This window comes from Lepidochelys kempii, chromosome 10, assembly GCF_965140285.1.
Source record: "Lepidochelys kempii isolate rLepKem1 chromosome 10, rLepKem1.hap1, whole genome shotgun sequence".
NCBI lineage: Eukaryota > Metazoa > Chordata > Testudines > Cheloniidae > Lepidochelys > Lepidochelys kempii.
This window is the reverse complement of record NC_136389.1, coordinates 24071854-24086159: the sequence shown is the minus strand read 5'-3', so window position 1 is coordinate 24086159 and position 14306 is coordinate 24071854. Positions and strand designations below refer to the sequence as shown.

Below are 14306 nucleotides of genomic sequence, written 5' to 3'. Positions count from 1 at the left end.
CTGTATTCCCCACCCCTGCCTAACTCTACAGGGGAAAGAAAAGAAGAGAACTTCTTTCGGTACTGATAACTACTTCTCCTTGTACTGCTACCTTTCCTAGTGTAAGTAAATTAATGAAAGGTCAATAACTGTGTCTTGCTACGTTAGGGGCACCAAACTGTAATGGGAAATATATTTACCCACATACCTGAGAATCGTTCCCTGGGACTGACTGGACTGTGGTGGTGTCTCAAACTGGTCCTGACGCATGGCGTAGCTGGAGCCCATGGTTGCACGTCTCCCACCACCTCCTCGCTGTTCATGTCAGAGGTCTGTGACTGGATCCTCAGAGGTATCCACATTGGTCTGTGGGGAGGTAGAGGGGTCTCCGCCAAGTACGGCATGCAGCTCTTTGTAAAGCACTGGATTGACTTCCCCAGTCTTCTGTTGTCGTTCCTTCGCTGTCATGTGCCATTGCTGCTGATTCCTGTCACACCCCTTCTCCTGCATCCCCTGTGCAATTTGCCGGTAGATGTCCACATTTCTACAACTGGTCTGTAGCTCTGCCCACACAGCCGCTTCTCCCCAAGGGCTCCAATCTCTCTTGTGTACTCCAAGCCAGAGCACATCTGGAGCATGTAGCCGGCATGGTCAGCTTCACACAACAATGGAGAGCTGCTGTGTGTGCTCGCCAAGCTGAGCAATCAGGAAAAGGCATTTTAAAAGTTGCAGGGCTTAAAATGGGGCAGAGAGAGGGGACTTCTGGTGTCTGTGACCCTGGGCAGTGGAATTCACAAGTGTGATGAGAGCTGTCAGTGTCAGGCATTATGGGATAGCTGCTAGCAGACTGTTAGGATCGATATAGGTAATGCAGCGTCTACACTCACGCTACATCAACCTCAGTACATCGACCGCAGCTCAGTGCCGGTTGGGGAGGAGGCGTTACTGCATCTCTGTGACAGGGCGTTTAGGTCAGTGGGAGACAAATTTAAGCACAGACACATGAACAATGAGGTCTATGGAGGGCAGCTTATGTGACATAACTTTGTAGTGTAGACCAGGCCTCAGCCTATATTGCTTCTCTCATAACTCCCCCTTTTCACAGACGCATGTCAATTTATCTACTGTGTCTGAGGCAGACTAACTCTCAGCAAAACATGCTGGTTTGAAATTCAAAGGTGACAAAAAGGTTGAGAAATCAGGTTACATGCGCTTTATCTTATACCCTCCTATAAGCAGCTACTTCTGCTTCTCTATCCTTCAAATCCCTTGGCATGTAACATGCCACCTTTAATTTGTACCATTTACATAAACAATGGCCAGTTTCCTTCCAGAAGCCACTTAAAGCTCAGAGGAAACCAGATCATTCATCACTTGATTTTGTCTCAAGTGATTTAGTTGTGTAGTTCTTGAACATTAGGAAGGGTTCAGATGAGAAGACTTCCATCCATCAATATTCAGACACTTCTGTATCTTGACTGTTTACTTGTCCAGATAGTACAGTAACCTATCCATTTTTTTTTTGTATCCTAGTTGTTCACTTTGTCTTGTCAGCCACCAACAACACTTTTCCAAGAGTTCTCTTCATGTTCGCAGTTGTACCCAGTTCTTTCAGCAATAGATTAACCCCTCGTTGTAGCCTGCCAAGCCAACAGCATGGCATTTGGCACTGTATTCAATGTTGGCTCTCCCCTTGCTATTTCAAAATGGAATACTGTATTGTAACTAGTAGACAGTTTTTCAACAAACACATTATTGGACAGGGAATAACTTGCCCCTGCATGACATGTTAGCAGCAGTATAGGGATCAATACCAGTCCCTTACTCTTACTAAGAAAATAAGGCAGCTTCAGCCTCCTGACTTGTTTTCTGTTATTTAAGTGTAAGACAATACAGGAAAAACTAAGTTTTGCTTGTTGTTCAGATTAGCAAGTAGAAGACAGTCCATCTCTGCTAATGCAGGACTTCTCTGCAAAAGAATTACCACTGCTTTCCAGTCTAGATGCCATCTCTGGTGATATAACTCTTTCCACTGAGAGACTTCTCCCTGTCAGGAAGTTTCCTGATATTCAGCCTAAATTTCTCATCTTAATTCCATTACTCCTATTTGGAACACCCTTTTAAGACCTCTACAACTTTAACTCCATGATGTTTATCACTTAGGTTTTTCTCTCCTTCTGTATCAACTGTTCCTCCCCCTTCATATGGCAAGTGTTTTTTTGGTTGGTTTGTTTGTTTTTTACTGAAGTTCAAAGCTTGGATGTATCTACCTTGACCTCCTTCATTGAATAAAGCCTGAGTTCTGGAAGGCAACTTCAGCATCCCACCCTTTGCTTGTCAAACTCTTCCACTATTTGTCAATTCTTCATTTTCTGGGACCAAAAGATTTCTACCAAGGAAAGATGTTCTACTTATTTTATCCTGTGTTCACTGCATTTAGGTGATGGTAATTTTACCCTGCAATGTCAACTCCTGTCCTCTGCCTATTAATCACAAACTAGCTCTTCATATCATTTCCATCTGGGCTATGTACTCAGGAGAAAGCAAGAGTACCCCTGAGTTTTTAGAATACACAGAATCCAAAATTCAGAGATACAGTATCTCTGTGCAGTCTTCTCAGAGTTTCAAATTCTAATCCACGAGCAGTTGTATGGAAGCTTAAAACCCTTGAGTATTCCGACTTTATGGCAGCAGCCAGATCATGTCCATGCATCTCCAAATCAAGGTGATTATCCCAATTTCATAGGGACATTGAATAGTTTGAATAACTGAGCGAATTCAGTGTAAGATAGGGAGAGGATCTTACCCTAACTTGTTGTTCAGCATCTGGTTAAGAACTTCCCAACCATTTGAGATTTGTTAGAGTGCAGGAAGAAGAGCAAATGTCCAAATTTTAACTCATGATTTCAAGCCTTAGCTGTATTTTCTACGTCATTATAGCTCAAAACTGAATCAGGAGAAGCCTGTTTCATTTTTTAGGAACTCCGAGTACTGTCAAAGCTACATGTTTTTAAGTTAGAAGAAAAAACTTTGTATGGATTGGCATGAGAGGTTTGTTACCTTATGATGTATCACAAGATTTTTGATTTAATCACAATAACTTATTTTACTCAGAGTTCTTGTGCAACATCTCATGGCATCTTGTGACATATCACATGGTAACATAGAAGCCAGTTCAGGTTTTCATTGTACCTTTGTCCCTAAACTTGTATAAAATTCACTGGTTTGTAAGAACAGACTGGAAACTTACATTTTTTTAAAATCTAGTATGCAGGACTTCTTTTCCATGGCCAATAATCTTCAGTTAGAAAAGTAAAATAAGCTGGTTCAGTTAGTGGATTTTTTTTTTTCAAACTAGCAAAAGCTTTCTCTGCACACTTGTCAACCTGCTGAGGCCTAAACATGGGACAATATGCAAGACACAAAATTCAGGAAACTTAATACTGTTAGATTAATTCCTTTAGTGAAAAGAATTAACTTCAGTTTCATTAGCTGAAGCTATTTAACATTACATTTGCAGGGTGCAATTTTGGGACTAAATTGAGCATCATTCTTTAAGATGAGGGACAGATAAAGAAGAGACTCTGAATGCTTTTCCACTTGGATAAATGTGTCAGACTTTTTAAACAGGCTAGACTATTAAAATAAGCATCATAAAACCAAATAAATAGAAGTGCCTCTCAGATGTTCTTTGGGACACTGCCTAGCACATTCTGCAGTTATTTTCTCCTTCAAAGTATGCAGCTACAACAGATTCCAGGCAGTGGAAAAAACAGGCCTACTATTTGCTTAAGTTGTTCATTAGCCAGCTGTGATGATTGAAAGTATTCTGGCAAGTATAAACTGTGATTGGGCGTCTGTGATAAATTGAGGGGGGTGGGGAGAGCTCCCTTTTATAGACACTCACCCAGCCAGTTAGCTGTAAAATCCCTCTTAGTAGCTGTTCTCTAATTGCTCTACCTGTAAAGGGTTAAAAAGTCTCACTGCTATGCATAGATAAAAGGAAGTGAGTGGGCACCTGGCCAAAAGAGCCAATGGGAAGGCTAGAACTTTTTAAAATGGAGAAAAGACTCCCCTTTTGTCTGTCTGTCGGTCGTTCTCCCGGGGAGAGGCAGACAGGGCAGCAGCTATGCAATAAGAAGCTTGGGCCAGGTATGAAAAATCATCAGTATCATACCTAGAAACTACTCATTTAAAACTCCAGCAATGTAAGTAGATCAGGAAATGTCTAGGAAGACGTGATTAGGTTTATCCCTTTTATTTCATTATGGCTTGTGGACTGCTCTGTGCTAGCCCCAGGTGCTTTTGTTTTGCTTGTAAACTTTAAGCTGGACCTCAAGAAAGCTAGTCTTGGTGCTTAATCCTTGTAGTTGCTCTTTTAATATCTAGCAACAGTCTGAGTTCCCAGATGTATTTTTCTCTCTCTTTTTTTAAATAATAAAATGTACTTTTTTTAAGAACAGGATTGGATTTTTGTGCCCTAAGAGGTTTGTGCACTTGTTGTTTAATTAGCTGGTGGCAACAGCTATTTTTATTTTTATTTTTCCTCAGCTCTTCCCCAGAGGGGTGGTGAAAGGGCTTGAGGGTACCCCACAGGACGGAGTTCCCAAGTACACCTTTCTGGGCTCTCAAAGAGGTTCTGCACTTGAATGGTAGCAGCATTTACCAATCCAAGGTCAGAGAAGCTGTAAACTTGCAAGTTTAATACGAGCCTGGAGTGGTCAGTATTAATTTTTAGAACCCTTGCGGGCCCCCACGTTCTGCACTCGAAGAGCCAGAGTGGGGAATCAGCCTTGAAAGCCTCCATGATAACTTTGAACAAGCCAAGGATTGAAGTGTTAGTGGTTCTACTTTAATTAGCCTTCAATGGTATTAAAAATTTGACTGAATGTAATTATTTTGTACTCATTAGTATTTGTCAGAGTGTAAATTAAATCCATAATAATAGGAGAAATTTAGCCAAGAATGAAATTCTGGTCCAATTCTTCCTCCCCTCTCCCTGCTATGCTGGTGTGAATCCAGAATGTGAGATTTACACTGGTGTAACAGAAGCATTTGGCCCCTTTACCCATTTCTAAGTATTCCAGGAGTGGTCCTGTTAAGACATGTTCCTGCCCCAAAGTTCATATCTACTCTTTTTTCTCAGTCATTCAACCCTTACCCATGAGTAAATCCAGTCAGGGTTAGATTAAGGTAATCAACATAAGGTAAACCACGTACACCCTCAATGGCTCTGTTCTCCACTTAGTGGCAACAGGGTCCCACCTCCATTCAGTGATTGCAGCAAGGACTCCATGCACCCTACCTACCCCTGTAGGCAGAGTATATCTATTTCGGAGGATGGGTGTGTGGGCCCTGCTCCATTCTCCTTCTCCTGCCACACAGCCCTTCACTGGGGTGATGTTAGCCCTTTCGGGTACAAGGGCAGGAACAAAACAGCCAAGTTCTAGTTAGGTGTTTAGCTATTGAATTAAGAAATTTACTTTTGGCAACTAGATTTTAACATGTTAGCCTGTGAATACTCTTCAAATTATTAGCCCTGAGGATATGTAAAGTTGTCAGGGAAATTAATACAATGTATTACACACATAAAGACATTGCCAAGAAACTGCAAGCTGGATTCTGTACTTGTATCAATAGTTCTCTGGTCAAAGAAGTGAGCTGCTATTGTTAGGTTTGTAGCAACCTGCTCATCACCTCTTTCTATAAAGTGTAGTTTTATGTTCTACAGAAGTTTTGTAATTAGTCTTGTCATAAATATAAAGGGAAGGGTAAACCCCTTTGAAATCCCTCCTGGCCAGGGGAAAGCTCCTCTCACCTGTAAAGGGTTAAGAAGCTAAAGGTAACCTCGCTGGCACCTGACCAAAATGACCAATGAGGAGACAAGATACTTTCAAAAGCTGGGAGGAGGGAGAGAAACAAAGGGTCTGTGTCTGTCTATATGCTGGTCTTTACCGGGGAAAGACCAGGAATGGAGTCTTAGAACTTTTAGTAAGTAATCTAGCTAGGTATGTGTTAGATTATGATTTCTTTAAATGGCTGAGAAAAGAATTGTGCTGAATAGAATAACTATTTCTGTCTGTGTATCTTTTTTTTGTAACTTAAGGTTTTGCCTAGAGGGGTTCTCTATGTTTTTGAATCTAATTACCCTGTAAGATATCTACCATCCTGATTTTACAGGGGGGATTTCTTTATTTCTATTTACTTCTATTTTTTATTAAAAGTCTTCTTGTAAAACATTGAATGCTTTTTCATTGTTCTCAGATCCAAGGGTTTGGGTCTGTGGTCACCTATGTAAATTGGTGAGGCTTTTATTCCAACATTTCCCAGGAAAGGGGGGGTGCAAGTGTTGGGAGGATTGTTCATTGTTCTTAAGATCCAAGGGTCTGGGTCTGTAGTCACCTAGGCAAATTGGTGAGGCTTTTTACCAAACCTTGTCCAGGAAGTGGGGTGCAAGGTTTTGGGAAGTATTTTGGGGGGAAAGACGCGTCCAAACAGCTCTTCCCCAGTAACCAGTATTAGTTTGGTGGTGGTAGCGGCCAGTCCAAGGACAACGGGTGGAATATTTTGTACCTTGGGGAATTTTTGACCTAAGCTGGTAAAGATAAGCTTAGGAGGTTTTTCATGCAGGTCCCCACATCTGTACCCTAGAGTTCAGAGTGGGGGAGGAACCTTGACAAGTCTAATTTGAAAAATTAAAAATGTCCTTACCAACTAATAAAAATGGCCATACTGGGTCAGACAAATGGTCCATCTAAGCTAGGATCTTGTCTCTGACAGTGGCCAGTGGCAGATGCTTCAGAGGGAATGAACAGAAGAGGACAACTCTGCGTGATCCTTCCCCTGTCAGCAAGTCTCAGTTTCTGGCAGCCAGAGATTTTTGGGACACATGCAGCATGGGGACTTAAGCTGGCTTAACTATGTGACTCGGGGTGTGGATTTTCCACACCTGAGTGATGTAGCTGGGTTGATCTCATTTTCTAGTGTAGCTCAGCCCTGTATAGCCTCCACTCTGCTGGACTTCTGGCTGCACATCTCCTACTCTTAGAAGGGTTTTCTGGGTGGGGGTGGGTTTTTTTTGCAGGGAGGGGATGTGAATGGGTGTCCCCCACTCCCATACAAGGCCTAAGTAGGCAAAAAAAGCCAATTAATCCTGTGACAGGCTGCACCTGGAAGAGAGTCAGGGCTGAGAAGGTCTAACTGACGTTGAAGCCCCACTCAGCAGGGGAAGCCTGAGCAGTATAAAACCAGTATAAAGCGCAAGAAGGAGCAGCAAGAAGGAACCCTGCAGTCCTAGTCTCACTAGAGTAGTGGGGAGTTGGTAACAGATGGGGGAGGGTCACTTAGTCTCTCCTCCTTGTTAGCCTGGAGAACTCCCTTGCAAAACTTCCCTGTTTGCTGCTCCTGTTTACAAGCCAATGTAACACCCCCATTTCTATAATCTTCCTTTTGCCTACTTGATTCCCAGACAATTGAACATACTGGAGAACTTAGGAACAGTGAATGGTTTAAATGTGGTGCACATGCCAACCATATTCTGAACTAACTCTTTGTAACACTGCATAAAACTGTCAAACACCCATGTGACGCTGTACCCTAACTGATTTGAAGTGATTCTGATTTAGTGATTGTGCTCCACACAGCTGAAAGGGGGACTGCTGAGGTACACCCTGGATCCTTCACTAAGGAGACAAGCTAACAGTGTTTGTGTCTTATGAACAGAGGGTCACAGCCAAGCCTGGCTGTAACACACTGGAAGGACTTTTGTGTCTTACAGAACGTTGCTCCCCCAAAGTATCTAGTTAAGTCAGTCTAGGTTCTAGAATGGATGTTTCATTTCATGTGTAACCATTTGATACTTCTTCTTGCTATCACTTGAATCTCTACACTTTATTCAATAAACTGTTACATATGTTTACAGCAAAAAAATGTAAGTACTCTGCATTATGTGGCACAGTGATCTGAGGCGAAACTGGCAAGCCGGGGTGTACTGCTTCTTTGGTAGCAGCAAATATGTGAATACTGCGAGTGTCCAGTGGAAGAGGGGTTGGACGCTCCAGGAATGCTCAGGGGTTAGAGTATGCTCATCTCTAACCTACAGAGAGAAAGAGGGGGGCCTGCATAGGCCTGCAGGGCAATACTTGTGTTGCCCTCAACAATCCATTGTCTTTACTCATACACAAGGACCCCTCCTGCTGTTTTTTTTTTCTGTCAATTTCCTCTTGAAGATTTCATAATCTCTTGATTAGCATTTGGCTCAGTATGCCAACAGGCATTCACTGTCAGACATACAATGTCCAGTACACACTACCGGACAGAGAGAGAGAAGCGTCCTGTCTGGGACATATTACCTCCTGGTTACCTGCCTTAACATAATTTTCAGAACAGACAGTCCTCGACTTTTCTGACATTTGACTTATGATGCACGGTACTTACGACATTTCTGAATTGACACCCTGATTCAACTTACAACAATTGGTTTTGACTTTGACACTTGGTCCTGCAATGGAGTGGACTGCAGTTCCGAGTTATGACCTTTCAACTTATGATGCAATTTTCAGGAACCAATTGTGTCATAAGTCTGAGGACTGCCTGTATAGACAATGCTTTTTAAATAGTATCCATATACACATTTTGCAGTGATTAAGATGAATAGGGGGCTACTGGCTCCTGTAAAATTCTATACACCGTCTATGCACTCTGCCAGTTGGCACCCAGAGGTTCTTGGGTCACAAATACATTGAAATCTCTTCATGATCAAATTGAGCAAAACTGATGTTTTAACTGTAATGAGGTCCAAAATCACTACTATTTAAAAAGAAAAAAGCAACAGATTTATTCAGTGCACAAACAACCTATCTTCCAAGGACAGAACAAGTTCTACTAGGCACTTTAATTCCATGGCAGGTCAGTCAGGTTATACCAGCAATTTACCCCCACATGCTTTAAAATCCTTCTCTTGGATTGCAGTGACCCACAGGCCTCTAAATTCCTTCCTATCTTTGGAAGAAATCACATACGTTGTTCCTGCTCCTTCAACCTACAGTCCCACTGATTAATATAAAGAGAAAACAAAGTATTTTAGAAATTCAATTTTGAACTATATAGCCGGGTGATCAATATGAGTGGTGGTACCTAAAACTGATCACTAACACAAATCAACCATCTCAAAGAAACTGTAGAATTTCTTAGGTTTATATTTTTGGGGAGGGGTCTTCTCCATTTTTAAAGGAGCTCCAAAGGTTTCCTTCCACATCTTGCATTTTGGTCACCAGGTCTCATGAAGAAGTATGTGGGACTCTATGGAATCTTCTGGCATAGTTGTCTTTCTAACATTGAGGAGCAAGAGACTTGAGGCCAGTTTTACTGAAGTTGGAGCAGGGAAATTGGGGAGTAGCTGTAACTCCCCAAAAGCTCCAGAAAAGCCTTGTGAGTGCCAGTTCATGGAGGGAGTGAATGAATCCATGCATGTCCTAGTCCCACTCTGACTGGGAAGGAGCTTGGCCACTTTTTTTGGTGTGACTGGCCCCTCTTTCAGAATCTCCCCAGTGCAAAGTGTCAGGCTTTGTTCTATCAGGCCCTCCAGCAGTGTCTATGTTGGCAGAAATCTGGGGTCAGTCTGGCTCAGTGAACTCTTCAGAATACTACTGAAAAGGCTGACCAAATTACTTTTGTTGCCCTAATTCTAGACACATTTGTAAGAGTACAGCTCAACAAATGACCTCTACTGAAAACAGACTGCCATTTATTCAAACTGTTATTCCAGATGCACTGGAACAGCTAGTGTGACTTATGCTGTTCCACCTAATTAGCCAAAAACAAAAGAAGAGTCTGTCTTTCCAAATTAAGCAAAATGCATCTAATTCAGTACAAGAGAAAGATATAATTGTTTTAACTTTGGCCAATGATATATAATATTGATAGCTATCTAATACTTTATGCTCATGAATATAACAGTTTCAAACTGTTTTGATTTTGGTTTAGAATCAGACACTAATTCTGTAGATAATGAGAATTTTTGCTTTCAGCTAATGTAAAATTTACAACTAAACTGCCAAGAACAAGGGTGATAAATACATCTATTACCTGCAAAACAATCAGCCATAAACTGAAGAGAGCAGATTCTTCAACTGCTAATATTTCATTCCATAGTGATCCTGTCAGGGCCATGAGTTATTGTAACATATGATTGGAATTAAAATTCAATTGAGAACAAGCAGCTTTATTCTTAGTGATTATTTCTTCTCATCTTGATTTTGATCTGGTGCAATTGAAAGTGAAACTTGTGGCTGTCATGCGGTCAGGCTGTTCCAGAAGATGCATTACAAATATTTTGTTTGGCAAACTAATGGACCATTCATTAGGCAGAGATCGATCCTGTTCTGTATAGCTGTCATACTAATGTGGGCTGATGAGTCTGAAAGTGAGTATAATATGCTGCTTTTCATTGTTGATCAAGATTGAAAATAAGGTTGTGGATTTTCAATCCCATTTAGGAAGATCTGGCATGCATTTTTACAGCCATTCCACAGGAGTATGTGGTATCCTCTGAAGTAATCATAGAATCATAGAATATCAGGGTTGGAAGGGACCTCAGGAGGTCATCTAGTCCAACCCCCTGCTCAAAGCAGGACCAATCCCCAATTTTTGCCCCAGTTCCCAAATGGCCCCCTCAAGGATTGAACTCACAACCCTGGGTTTAGCAGGCCAATGCTCAAACCACTGAGCTATCCCTCCCCCCAAATAGTCGTCTCTATGTAATCAGTTGCTTCAGAGAACCCAGGCTGCAAATAAGCAGAATACTCAGGCATCTACAAAATTCAGGAGGAACTTCTTTCAAACCTGCACTCATGTAATATTTAAGAGATGCACAATCAAATTTTAGAGAGGGAAGTCTCTATGCATCCTGTTAACAAGCAGTTGCTGTCAACTGCATATTAATGAATGCAGCAACTTCAACACCTGGAAAGATACTAGGACCAATTATTAAACAATTAATCTGTAAGTACCTAGAGGATAATAAGGTGATAAGAAAAAGCCAGCATACATTTGTCAAGAGTAACTCATACCAAACCAGCCTAGTTTCCTTCTTGACAGGATTGCTGGCCTAGTAGATGGGGGGGATGCAGTAGAGGTCATATCTTAATTATTAGTAAGGCTGTTGCCATTCTCATAAGCCAACTAGGGAAATGTGGTCTAGATAAAATTACTATAAGATGAGTGCACAACTGGTTGAAAGACCATACTCAAATAGTAGCTATCAGTGGTTTTCTGTTAAACTGAGAGGGTGTATCTAGTGGGGTCCCAAAGGGGGTTAGTACTGGGTCTGGTGCTAGTCAAAATTTTCATTAATGGCTTGGACAATAGAGTGGAGAATATGCTTCTGAAAATTGCAGATGACACCAAGGTGGGAGGGGTTGCAAGAACTTTGCAGGACAGGATTAGAATTCAAAACTTTGACAAATTGAAGAATTGGGTCTGAATTCAACAAGATGAAATTCTAGAGACAAGTTCAAAGAAGGAAAAATCAAATTTATTCCCCATTTTATAGCTATGACTGGCAAGGTGGTAATACTGCTGGAAAGGATCTCCAGGTAATGGTGGATCACAAATTGAATAGGAGCCAACAATATGATACAGCTGTGTGAAAGGCTCATATCATTCTGGGGTGTATTGTATGTAAGATAATTGTTCCTCTTTACGCCACACTGTGCAGTCAAATTGGAGAGAGTCCAGAGGATAGCAACAAAAAATAAGATTTTTCTAAATCTTACCTATGAGGAAAAGTTAAAAAAAAACTGCATGTGTTTAGTCTTGAGAAGTTTCAAGAGACCTGATAAGTCTTCAAATATGTTAAGGGCGGTTAAAAAGAGGCCAGTGATCAGTTGTCTATATCTACTGAAGTCAGGAGAAGAAGTAATGGAGTTAATCTGCAGCAAGGGAGATTTAGGTTAGATATTAGGAGAAACTTTCTAACTACAAAGGTTATAAAGACTCTAGAATAGTCTTCCAAAGAAGGTTGTGGCATCCCCATCTTTGTCAGCTTTTAAGAACAGGTTTGACAAACACGTATCAAGGATGGTCAAGATCAATGGCTCTCAACCTTTCCAGATTACTGGACCCCTTTCAGGAGTCTGATCTGTCTTGAGTACCCTCAAGTCTCACTTCACTTAAAAACTACTTACTTACAAAATCAGACATAAAAATACAAAAGTGACACAGCACAGTATTATAGAAAAATTGCTTACTTTTTCATTTTTACCATATAATTATAAAATAAATCAGTTGGAATATAAATATTGTTCTTGCATATCAGTGTATACTGTATGTTATATACAGCAGTATAAACAAGTCATTGTATGAAATTTTAGTTTGTACTGACTTCACTAGTGCTTTTTATATAGCCTGCGGTAAAACTAGGCAAATATCTAGATGAGGTGATGTGCCCCCTGGAAGACCTCTGTGTACCTCTAGAGGTATGCATACCCCTGGTTGGGAACCACTGGTCTAGGTTTACTTGGTCCTGCCTCAGTGCAGGTGAACATTTCTTGTTGGCAGCATGAACAGAGAGTTAGTAGCTTCCTGAGTGTTACCTGGCTGAACTGGGGACGGCTTTGGAACATTCTTAGCAGCTATCTCCAAACAGGACAACCTCTAAAATTTACTACGGAGTGTTATGAGCAACATAAATTACTAAAGGCCATTTGCCTGAATCTGGCAATTAGTCCCTCTGGAGGAGAGAGGACAGCTCATCTGGAAAGAGGTACAAGCATGCAGCTGTAGGAAGGCAGATGGCTTTTAAAAACTCTAGTCTAGTTAAAGAGGAAAAAACATTTAACACCAGCAAGAATTTCATAAGCCAAAAATCTGTACTGAATTATGTTTAAATATTTTGTGCTTCCACTAGGGGGGGCACAGTAGTCAAGATCAGCCCGAGTTCTTGTTGGAGCGTAGCAAACCCTGCAGTGAATCACATAGAAAGAGACTATCCCAGAAAAAGTTTACAGTTGTATTGTCCAGGCTTTAAGTTACTTGCAATAAAGTGAATTTCAAGTTTCTTCTGCCCTCCCTCTCCGCCCCCAAGTTCCTCCTGGATTTTGATAGGCTGAGCAATATCTTCCGATGAAGACTCTCTTCATATTTTTTTAAAGTCTAAAATTTCAAAGCAAGATAGTTTGACAGAGAAACTAAAAGGTTTCCAAAGTGCTGCCTGATTCTCTGGGGAAGTGAATAGTTTTCAAGGCCACTCTAGGCAGAGTTTCACAGGAGAAGGGCAACACCTTTTAAAGTTTCAGAGTAGCAGCCGTGTTAATCTGTATTTCCAAAAAGAAAAGGAGTACTTGTGGCACCTTGGAGACTAACCAATTTATTGGAGCATGAGCTTTCATGAGCTACAGCTCACTTCATCGGATGAGCTGTAGCTCACGAAAGCTTATACTCAAATAAATTGGTTAGTCTCTAAGGTGCCACAAGTACTCCTTTTCTTTTTACCTTTTTAAGTGCCAGTTTTAGAAGGACCAGCTAAGCAGCAAAAGCCTAAACAAAAAGTATTTGTGGATGTCCCATTTTTAGAAATGTTTGTTCTAGACAAACCCCTGCTTTCTTGGTCTCTCCCTTTCTTTGCTGGAAAAGCAATTTCTCTCCCTCCAGCAGTGTAGAGATCCCTTTCCTCTCCCTCTCCACTAAATCCCATCTGGCAGCCAGCACTGCTTGCAAAACTTTCTCTCATAATAAAATGCAACACCCTCCACCAACCCCTCCCTCACTAACCAGCAAGGCTACTCACGGGCTGCTTGTGTCCTCAGGAGTTGCCCAGAGATCTGAGCAGGGAGATGGTGGCGAGCAAGGCAGATCCGAGGGGAAGATGCTGCAGGACTCTGGGTTGTTTTGAAGGTCTGGCTCTCTCCAGCCCTCCCTCCCTGGATGAATGATGTCAGAAGCAAACTGGGTGTGGAAAGAAAATAATTTTCAAAAGAGCCTCTCAACTGCCTGGAAATGCGGAGGGGGGTGTGTGTGGAGGGAAACCTGGAACAAACTTTTCCCGCCCGTTTCAATCTCTGAACACATACAGATAGTTAGGTCTCCCTTTCCTGCATGTTAATGGCTAGGCTTGGCTTCCAAACTCTTTGTATTGGGGGGTCACAGACAGCTCCTGAGGACTAGAATTTCTAATTTCAGTCTCCACTGAGACTTGAAGGATTTCCCCTCTTTACCTCCCCCTCCCTCTCTTTTTTTTTTTTTTTTAATATTGCCAGCCTAATAAATTGGCTTTGTCCAAGAGGAACGAGAAAGGTGGGATGCTACAATAATCACCCATGAGATTAGGG

At 41.6% G+C, this 14306-nt stretch overlaps 1 protein-coding gene across 1 annotated transcript in view; it reads right to left on the bottom strand.

Annotated features, from left to right (window-relative positions):
* Window positions 1-13866, bottom strand: part of EMP2 (epithelial membrane protein 2) — a 32908-nt gene extending 19042 nt beyond the window's left edge. Inside the window, exon 1 of the mRNA XM_073362466.2 lies at window positions 13766-13866. The gene's annotated coding sequence lies outside the window, so the exon portion shown is untranslated. The remainder of the gene's footprint in view (window positions 1-13765) is intronic.
* Between the last annotated feature and the right edge of the window lie 440 nt (window positions 13867-14306).